The sequence below is a fragment of the Anastrepha ludens genome, chromosome 4, assembly GCF_028408465.1.
Source record: "Anastrepha ludens isolate Willacy chromosome 4, idAnaLude1.1, whole genome shotgun sequence".
Lineage (NCBI taxonomy): Eukaryota > Metazoa > Arthropoda > Insecta > Diptera > Tephritidae > Anastrepha > Anastrepha ludens.
Genome location: NC_071500.1, coordinates 84,759,967 through 84,769,507, shown reverse-complemented (window position 1 = coordinate 84,769,507; position 9,541 = coordinate 84,759,967).

Below are 9,541 nucleotides of genomic sequence, written 5' to 3'. Positions count from 1 at the left end.
GAGCCGATAGCAAAACTTTAAATGCGTTTTTCTCAAAACTATGTTTTTCAAACTGGTGAACACTGTAACTTAAAAACCGCTACGTAGATTTCAATAAAATTTATACAGCTTTTGAAAAACATAAAAAATTTGTGCCTGGTCGAAGGATTTTTTTTTTTCAAAAATTTCGATTTTTTTTTAACAATTAACTGTTGGTTTTTTCCCGAAAATCTGAAAAATATTTCCTGAGGCCGCCATTTTGTTCATTCACCGCAAGGGACTTCTGGAGAAACGGGCTTCACACAAACAGCGATAACTTTTGCAATTATTAATTTTTTTTTTTGAAATTTTGGCGAAGTCAAGTTAAAACATGATGTTTTTATGCTATGTTTTTATTTTTGTTAAATAAATTAATTAAGTAGCAAAAAAAAATTCGTGAAAATCATCATTTTTTCGGGCCTCTGACTACCCCTAACCCCTTAATTGCGAACCAAAAAATTTGTTTTCGTTTGCTCGGATTTTCCCTGCTGGGATCTTAGCATTTGTGCATTTATTGTATTATGTGTTGGTGTGCATTGCTGAATGTTAGTATTAAGTAATTCACAAATTAACACATCCATGACGATATGCTTGCAAACGTGGATCGGTAATTTTCCTTTTCTATTCTTTTCTCTCTCTTTTCTTTTCTGGCGATGCGAGCCATGTGATGGCTGTCAGCAGCAGCCACCTTACAAGGACGTGATGAAATGTGTTGGGCGTATACCGCATACATACATCAATAAACAAGTGTTCGAGACACACAAACGAACTATAAAACAAAGCTATAAAATCTAAGGAAAGTTCAATAGATTTTTGTGGTTGTTGTTAAGATTCGACCAGGCTGGTGAGAGGCCATGCATTTGTTGCAGATGCAGCCATTTAGGACCTATGCATTATTTTTAATTTTTTTTGTTTTTTTGTTTTTGGAAATATGTCTGCAAGTACTCGTATGTAGGTACATATGTTTATGTGTCGGTTTGTAGTGAGGCAAGTTCAATTTGGCGCACGATTTTCGCAGATTGCACAAAAGTTACATAATTCGACGTTTCACGCTGCAAGCAAAATACAAATTTGGATGCTGTTGTGGCAAGAAGGCATACGTATGCACATATCTACGCACACATCTACTCACATGCTTTGAAGTGCCTATTTTCTGTAATTTTCAGCTGCTTTTCGTAGGTGTTAAATTGCAAGCAGCCGCATTTGAGTGCACACAGTAGTGCATACACACACCCACACCCACACTTATGCGTGAATGTTACAACTGCAAACAGGTGATTTCTTGCTTTTAATTTATAGAAATGAAAACACATCTTGCGAATGGCTGTTTGAACATTGGTAGGCGTTGGCTGAAATTCAAAGGTATGTAGGCGGTGAAGTGTGTACGTTAGAATTATTTCAAAATTGTACTGAATTTTTGGCAATTAAAAGCAGAAATAATTCAGTTGAAAGTAATCAATCAAAAAAAGGTGAGCAATTCAATAGTTGCTGCCGGTTATATACCAGGATCTTTTGAAGAATCCGTGCAAAGTCAGAGAGATGGTGTTACTGGCACGTGTCGAGGCTAAGTTTAGTTAGTAGCATCTCTTGGATGAACGCACACCCAGTTTTAGCCAGATCGCTATATATCTTCCTGCTTGGCATTCGTTTGAATCGAGGAAGCCGCGTGATTTTCCTTTTCCATCACGACAACGCACCAACTCACGCTTCAACAGTTGTGGCCGCAAAATTAATGGAAATCGTTTCACATTCTCCCTATTCTATAGACTTGGCTCCCCCGGACTACTATTTGTTCCTCAATTTGCAGAAATGGCTGGCGGATAAAAAAAATGTTATTCAAACGATTGCAGAAACGAAGCCTTTTATTCATAAATGTTATTTTCCAATATTTTCAGGTAATCAGTTTTAGATTATTTTCTTTTTTTCATTGTTCACTCCACTCGGTAGTATAAGGCCTCGATAAAACTCTTCCCTCGTACATGGTTCTGCGATTTTATTTATGCGCCGTCCCATGCAATGTCGTCATCTGCTAGCTCGCGCAACATCGACCTTCTCAAAGTATTCTTTGCCTGACCGAGACCTCTGCTCCCTTGCGCGTTTCCAGTGCAGTGCCATTCTCGTGACACTGTCAGTTAGTTTTCTAAACCTGTGACCTATCCATTTGCCACACTCTGCGTTTGATTTGCCATAGGATAGGTTGCATGGGATGCGGAGACATTTGTTGACGAAAGCTTGTGACCTCTGTGTGACGGCCATGTTTCACTTCTTTTCTAACAAAATGCAAATTTTAAACTGGTAAAAACGGCCATTAATATTTTCATATTTTTTTTGGCTGACGTAGTGGTAGATACTCCTCCAAACAACGCTGGAATGCGTGGAATGCAAAAAATGCATATACCGTCAGTAGAAAAAAAACCTAAAAATCAATACGAATTTTCAGCATCCATTTGCATTTGTTACACAAGAATTATATGAATTATGAAATTTTATACCAGAAAAAAATTATTTAAAAAAATTAAGATTAAAAAGTTCGAACTTTTTTCATTTCATTTTTAATGTTGTATTGGATGTGGGAATAAGTTTCCGCCCTCGTAAAAGAGGTGTTGCTGCTGATACTCTTTTTATGTTCGCTATAGTAGTATACTGGTGATTTGAAGGTGAATATGTGTGGTCTCGATTGCAGTAGTTCACATTCGTTTGAAGCGTAAAGATCCTCTTTTAGCTGACGTCAAAAATGGCTACGTTCGTCCCGATAAAACAGCATTTGCGGGAAGTTCTGCTTCATTATTACCTTTTAAAGAAAAGTTCAGCTGAAACGTGTCGTATATTGATCAATATTTACGGTAATCACGTTCCATCAAATACAACTTGTAAAAAGTGGCTTCGACGCTTCCAAAGAGGCAATTTCGACGTGAGCGATAAAGATCGCGAAAGGGCAGCGAAAAAATTCGAAGATACTCAACTACAAGAATTATTGGATGTAGACGCATACCGAACCCTTGATGATATGCCTAAAGAGTTGGATGTCGACAGATCAAATGTCCGTAAACGCTTGCACGCGATTCGAATGGTCCAGAAAGCACGTAACTGGGTGTCACATCAATTGAAGTAGAGGAATATCGAGAGACGTTTGGTGGCGGGTGAGATGCTTCTTGAACGGCAGAAAAGAAAAGGTTTTCTGCATCGCATCGTCAATGGCAATGAAAAATGGATCTATTATCATAACCCTAAGCGTCGAAAAAATTGGAGCCTGCCAGGTGAACTAGGTCCAGCAACAAAGAAAAAAAATATTCGTGTTTCAAAGGTTATGTTGTGCCTCTGGTGGGATCCGAAGGGTGTCATCTATTCAGAACTCCTTAAACCATGTGAAGTCGTTACTGGCAATCGTTACCGACTGCATCTAATGCATTTGAATCGGGTTCTCAAAGGAAAGCGGCCGAAATGGGATGGTAGACATGACGAACTGATTTTGCTGTATGATAACGTCAGGCCACACGTTGCTAAATCGGCACGAAATATTTAGAGGGACTGACTAGGAAATCTTGCCTCACCCGCCGTATTCCGCAGACGTTGCACCTTCAGATTACCATCTGTTCAAATCAATACAGTCAGCCTTGGAGTGCGGTTCACTTCTTATGAGAGCATCTCAAACTGGCTCAATGAATGGAACAAGTCAAAAGAACTCAAATTTTTCGTCAGAGTAATTCGTATTCTGCCTAAGAGATGGAGTATAGCTGCAAATGGTACATACTTCACATAATATGAAATATTATTTAATTGTTTAAATAATTCGTAACTTTGGGTAAGAAAGAACAGAAACTTATTCCGATACCCAATATAAACTTCGTAAGTTCAAAATATATTGCTTTTCTTATAGTGTGAACTATTGAACTTTTTTGAAATTCTGAGAAAAAAACTCAAACTTTTCAAGCAAATATCATGATTTTTTTTTCAATTTTTCACAGAGTTTGAAACTTCGACTGAACACATGGGCTGAAAAGTCCCAGGCCTAACAAATAGAAGACACTAGTTTTATTGCACTCACCTCTTTTTCAATTAGTACTAACCTTCAAAAGACAGCTTGTAAAATTTCATGACATTCTACTCATAAGTTTGTGAGTCATTGAGCTAAGAGTGACGCTACTTTTGTTATTTTGGAAGCAAGGGATCAAGAAGAATTTCCCCGCTTCTTGATGGGAGAAAATACCGTTCAAGCAAAGCAATGGCTTGAAAAGTGTTATGGTGACTCCAGTCTATCAGAAACAACAATAAAACGATGTCTTGCTGACTTTAAACGCCATCGTAGACACACCGATGATGCACAATGCAATAGATGGCCAGATGAGGTGCTGACACCAGAAAACACCAAAAAAATCCACAAAATCTTTTTGAATGATCGAAGTGTGAAGTTACGTGAGCTAGCTGACATCGTAAAGATATCAAAAGAACGAAATGGCTTTATATTGCACTAGCAAACCCGGCCCCCTTCGCTGGGCACACTAAAATAGAATAGATATGGTTTAGAACAGAAAATATATGATTTTCATATTATTTATTTCTTTATTCTTTATTCAAGCGCTTTGGCATAAACAATATTTTTTGTTTTTCTATTTGTTTTTGAGTAAATATAAAATATAAATTGAAAATCAGGAAAAAAGAAGATTGATTTTAAATTTCAAATCAACGCATCGTCTTTTTTCCTGATCATCCATGAATTTTTCGTTTCAATTTATATGTTTTATTAAGCATTGGAGCCTTTTTAACCATTATCCATTTATATTTTTCAAAAAAAAAACCAAAAAAAATTTTTTTTCCACGAACACATAATTTCATTCGGATTTCACATTAAATTCTCAAATTTCGTAAGAAATTATTCACTGTTCCAAAATCCACTCCAAAAAAATTCACAAACAATTTTTACATGTTGCACTTACGTTTTCTCCTTATGGCATCCAAATCAGAACGAAATGTTGACACATTGTAACTCACACTGTCAATTTGACAGTTCAGTTCCGCCCCAAGCGTTAAAAAAGTAAGCGACATTATCGCTGGTTCAAAAGAACGCTGTACCCGTTGCCAGTGCTCCGAATTACAACCAAACTTTACGAAACCCATTTTCAATACTTACTTAACAATGTGCGTAAGTTTGGTTTAATTCGGTTCAAAGACACGGCGGGTCCACGTTTTGGCATATATTTCGAGACCCTAGTCATAAATATATGAAAATTACCCCGTATTAAAGCACTTATCAACAGCTTTCATTTGATACCCATATTGTACATACACAACCAAAGGTTACCCAGGTTCACGTTTTGACCTATATCTCGAGACCCCAGTCACGGAGCGGCATGAAAAATACTCTGTACTAAAGCATTCACCAACAGCTTCAATTTGATATCCATATTGTACAAACACATTCTAGGGTCCACGTTTTGGTCTCTATCTCGAGATCCTAGTCACGGAGCGGCATGAAAAATACTCTGGACTAAAGCATTCACCAACAGCTTCGATTTGATACCCATATTGTACATACACATCCGAAGGTTACCCGGGTCCACGTTTCGACCTATATCTCGAGCCCTATTTCCAAAGTAAAATATAATCCATGTTACTCGTGGATGATGTAGCTTTCGAATGGTGAAAGAATTTTTAAAATCGGTCCAGAAGTTTTTGAGCCTATTCATTACAACCAAACAAACAAACAAACAAATAAAGTTTTCCTCTTTATAATATTAGTATAGATGAGCATTTGTCTATAAGAAACCTCTGTTCAAAGTGGGTGCGTCGTTTGGCAATGGAAAAACTACAGAAATTGAACTTCGAATTGCTCCCACATCCACAGTATTCGCCAGATTTGGCTCACAGCTACTACTGGCTGTTCGTAGACCTAAAAAATGCTCACCGGTAAGAAATTCCGCTCGAATGAAGAGGTTGGTTATCCCTGAAACTGAGGCCTATTTTGAGGCAAAAACTAAATCGTTCCACAAAAGTAATATTGAAATGTTAGAGCGGCGCTGAAATTGTTGCGTTGTTCTTGATGGAAATTGCGTTGATAAATGAAGCTAATTTATAACAAAAAAAATCGTATTTTCTTGTTAGGCCCGGGACTTTTCAGCCCATGTGTTAAACGCTTTTATTGCACAAAAAACAACGAAATTACCGAAATAAATGTGGCATGAAAAACACTCTGAATGTTTTAAGGCAGTCACTGTGCCAACATTTTTTAGGCCAACTGTATATTAGACGCTAATTGTTCAAAACTTTAACGTTTACAAATAGGATCGCCATTTTTTACGTAATATAGTAAAAATCAGAGCAAGCGCTCGGGGAAAAATATTTATTTTCACATAGGTGGAAACAATTATTATATCTTGAGCTTTTCTTGGCACAAAAGTTCTACCGTTTTGTCTTCTTTACTATTAATTAACATTAAAAAAACAAAAAAACCTGCGACTGCCCTATCTCAAAACTTCCAAAACCATTTATTCCCAGTTCATTATTATTTGAATCCAGTATGCACTTGCCGCCCTTTTCGCTCTTTTCACCTACAATGTTTATACCATATTTATGATTGTTTTGTACTTACATATATATGAACGTATGTACGAGTATGTGCCTTTTGTTGAAAGCGCTTTTAATTTCCAATGCATGGCAACCAATATTCTTGCATTTGATTCGCCTTGATCCTGTTGCGATTAAGACGATTACGAGTATACAATTTGTAATGCGAACATGACATGAATTTTATTAACAAACGCTGCATTATAATTCGCTTTTAGAAGACAATGCGGCGGCGCATATAACAATGCAGTGATCGAGTGCACACGCACACGCGCACCCATAGCCGCAATGAGTACTTTACGAGTACTTCTAGAGTGCCTGCAAAGCAAAGTGTTGGCGGGTTTTTGGCTTTTGAACTGATTTGCTTTCAATATTTATATGTATGCAGATATAATCAAGCAACTGTTGGTATTTTATTCGATTGCTTGCGTGTGTGTGTGCCACATGCATAAGAGGCAAGTGAATCAAGGTACTCCCGTGTGATTGCATTATGAGTAGACAAAAATGCGTCAGCGAAGTGGAGCGATTTATTATCTGACACGTACGCCTACGCGCATACCATTCTTCACAGGGTGGTACAGTGGCAAATTTCTTTTTTGGAATCTCATTGAGCGCCTTTTTGAAAATAAATTTAAACTGGAAAGCAGCATTCACTGCATCTCTCACTTGCGAGTTTCTGCCCGAGGTTTCTGAGGTTATTTTGCAAAATGAACAACAGAAACAGCGACGGCAAGAAAGTGGCTGCAGCAGCCAAGTAACCCCGAAAAATCAATGACTCACCAACGATCTCTAGTGATTCTCTACCTGGATATGTGGACCCGTCATTCTTTTAAAAGTAAAGAGTCTTTCAAAAGTGACGCCTAGATGTCAGTAGTGAATAATTCATAGATGGTACCTTTACTTTTACATCACCTTTGATATTCGTCAAGCAGAAAAATCTGCAATTTAATAGGATAGAACAACGCGCTAAATTTCTTGAAACTTATTATGAAAATAGTCGAACTTCAAAAACAACAGGTAGAAAAAATTTTGGTTTTTTGGTGGAAATATTCGTCCGAATGAGTCGATAACTCAAAGGTTGGTGAACAATTTTCAAGAAACTGTTGACAGAGCACAGACATGAACTGGTCATTTTACTGATAATATTCCCGCTATATTTCAAAGTGTTGCTGAGCAACCTTGAACATCGATATCTCGACGTTCTCAACTATTAGGCATCCATGAGTCGACTGTTTGACGGATTTTACCTTTAGACTTGCTCTAGGATGACATTCAACTAATGCCATTTTTTACATATAATTGCTAACAGCCGCATTTTGAAAAAAGTAAACCCCGAAAGAATTTAAATTAGTATTACATTTTATTCGCTGGATACCTTTCAATCAATGATGGATTTAGGTTAGTTTAGGTTAGGTTGACCTGGCTGGCTGAAAGCCATCACATAGACCTATTGGTCCTTAGTGATACCCGATGGAGCTTGACCCTTACGTTTCCCTGTAGTAGGCTTCTTGTAATAAGCATGCGTCTTTTGTGAACCTAAGTAAACTCCAAAGCTTTAAACCCGAGAGACATTCTAACCTCTCATATTGTAGAGCTCATAAACATTTCATTCGGGTTATAGCTAATTCAGGGCAAGAACATATATGGGGTTTGTCTCTCTTCTAGTTCATTGCAAAATCTGCAGCTATCATTGTTTGCAATTCCCATCTTGTATGCGTGTGCCGCTAACAAATTGTCAGTTTACCTACGATAGTTCAGCTTTCCTTTCTAGACAGGGCTAGTACGAATCTGGCGCATTTGTCTGCATTCTGTGTACACATGGTTTTCGCGGTTTTACAAGTGACTAGATTATTCCACCTCCTGTCTGTCCGTGTTTTCATGTCCGCAGCGATGTCATTGTATACCGTATTTAGAGGTTTCAGTATGTCGTTTTCTTGTTTGAATTGTAGATAAACAGCGCTCTTCGCAATTTCATCTACAATTTCGTTTCCTCAATGATTGATTTACTCGATCTAATTGTTCACGATAAAGGCTTGCATACAGTTTATCCAGGTTTAAGCACTTCAAAATGGACGATTTCACGAATACGCGCCAAACATACAAAAGCACTTTCTTCGGATGGAAACTTGGCTAAGAAGTCCTTCGTGGTGGTCTATTCGGAGAGGCTGTGGGCGAATGTGGCACCCACTTTGAACTTTCTAATATTCAAATGATCAAACAATATAAAGCCAACAGTTCTTTTGATATCTTTACGATGTCAGCTAATTTCCACAACTTTACTTTTCGATTATTTAAAATGATTTTTTGGATATTTTTGATTCTTTCTGGTGTTACTGCCTCATGTGGACGTTCACTGCGTTCTGCATCATCGGTGTCTCTACGATGGCGTTTAAAGTCAGCAAGCCATCGTTTTATTGCTGCTTCTGATCGAGCGGAGTCCCCATAACACTTTTCAAGCCATTACTTTACTTAAACGGTATTTTTTCGCATAAAGAAATGAGAATACGAAACTCTTTTTGGACCATTGCTTTGAAAATAATGTAAGAGTGACGATACCTCTTAGCTCAATAACTCACGAACTAACGAATAGAATATCATGAGATTTTAGCAGCTGTCTTTTTAAGGTTTGTACTAACTATCTGAGAAAGCAGTGAATGCAATAAAACTAGTGCCACCTATTTGTTAGGTCCGGGACTTTTCAGCCCATGTGTTAGATTTGGTTCCTCAAAGTCAATAAAATTTTGTCAACTTTTAGTTCAACTTTTAAAATTTAAGTATAAAATATGTATATATACTGGCCGTCACTTTGGTGGGGTGCTCTGAAAGTAAAGAATTTTTAGGGTATATCGTTCGAGCAGCATTCGATGACCTAAACTCCTACAATCAGGGTGGACGGTACAACGAACCGAAACGAAAACGTTCACCGTACAACCTCGAAAAATTTGTTTGTTTTTGTATTTGC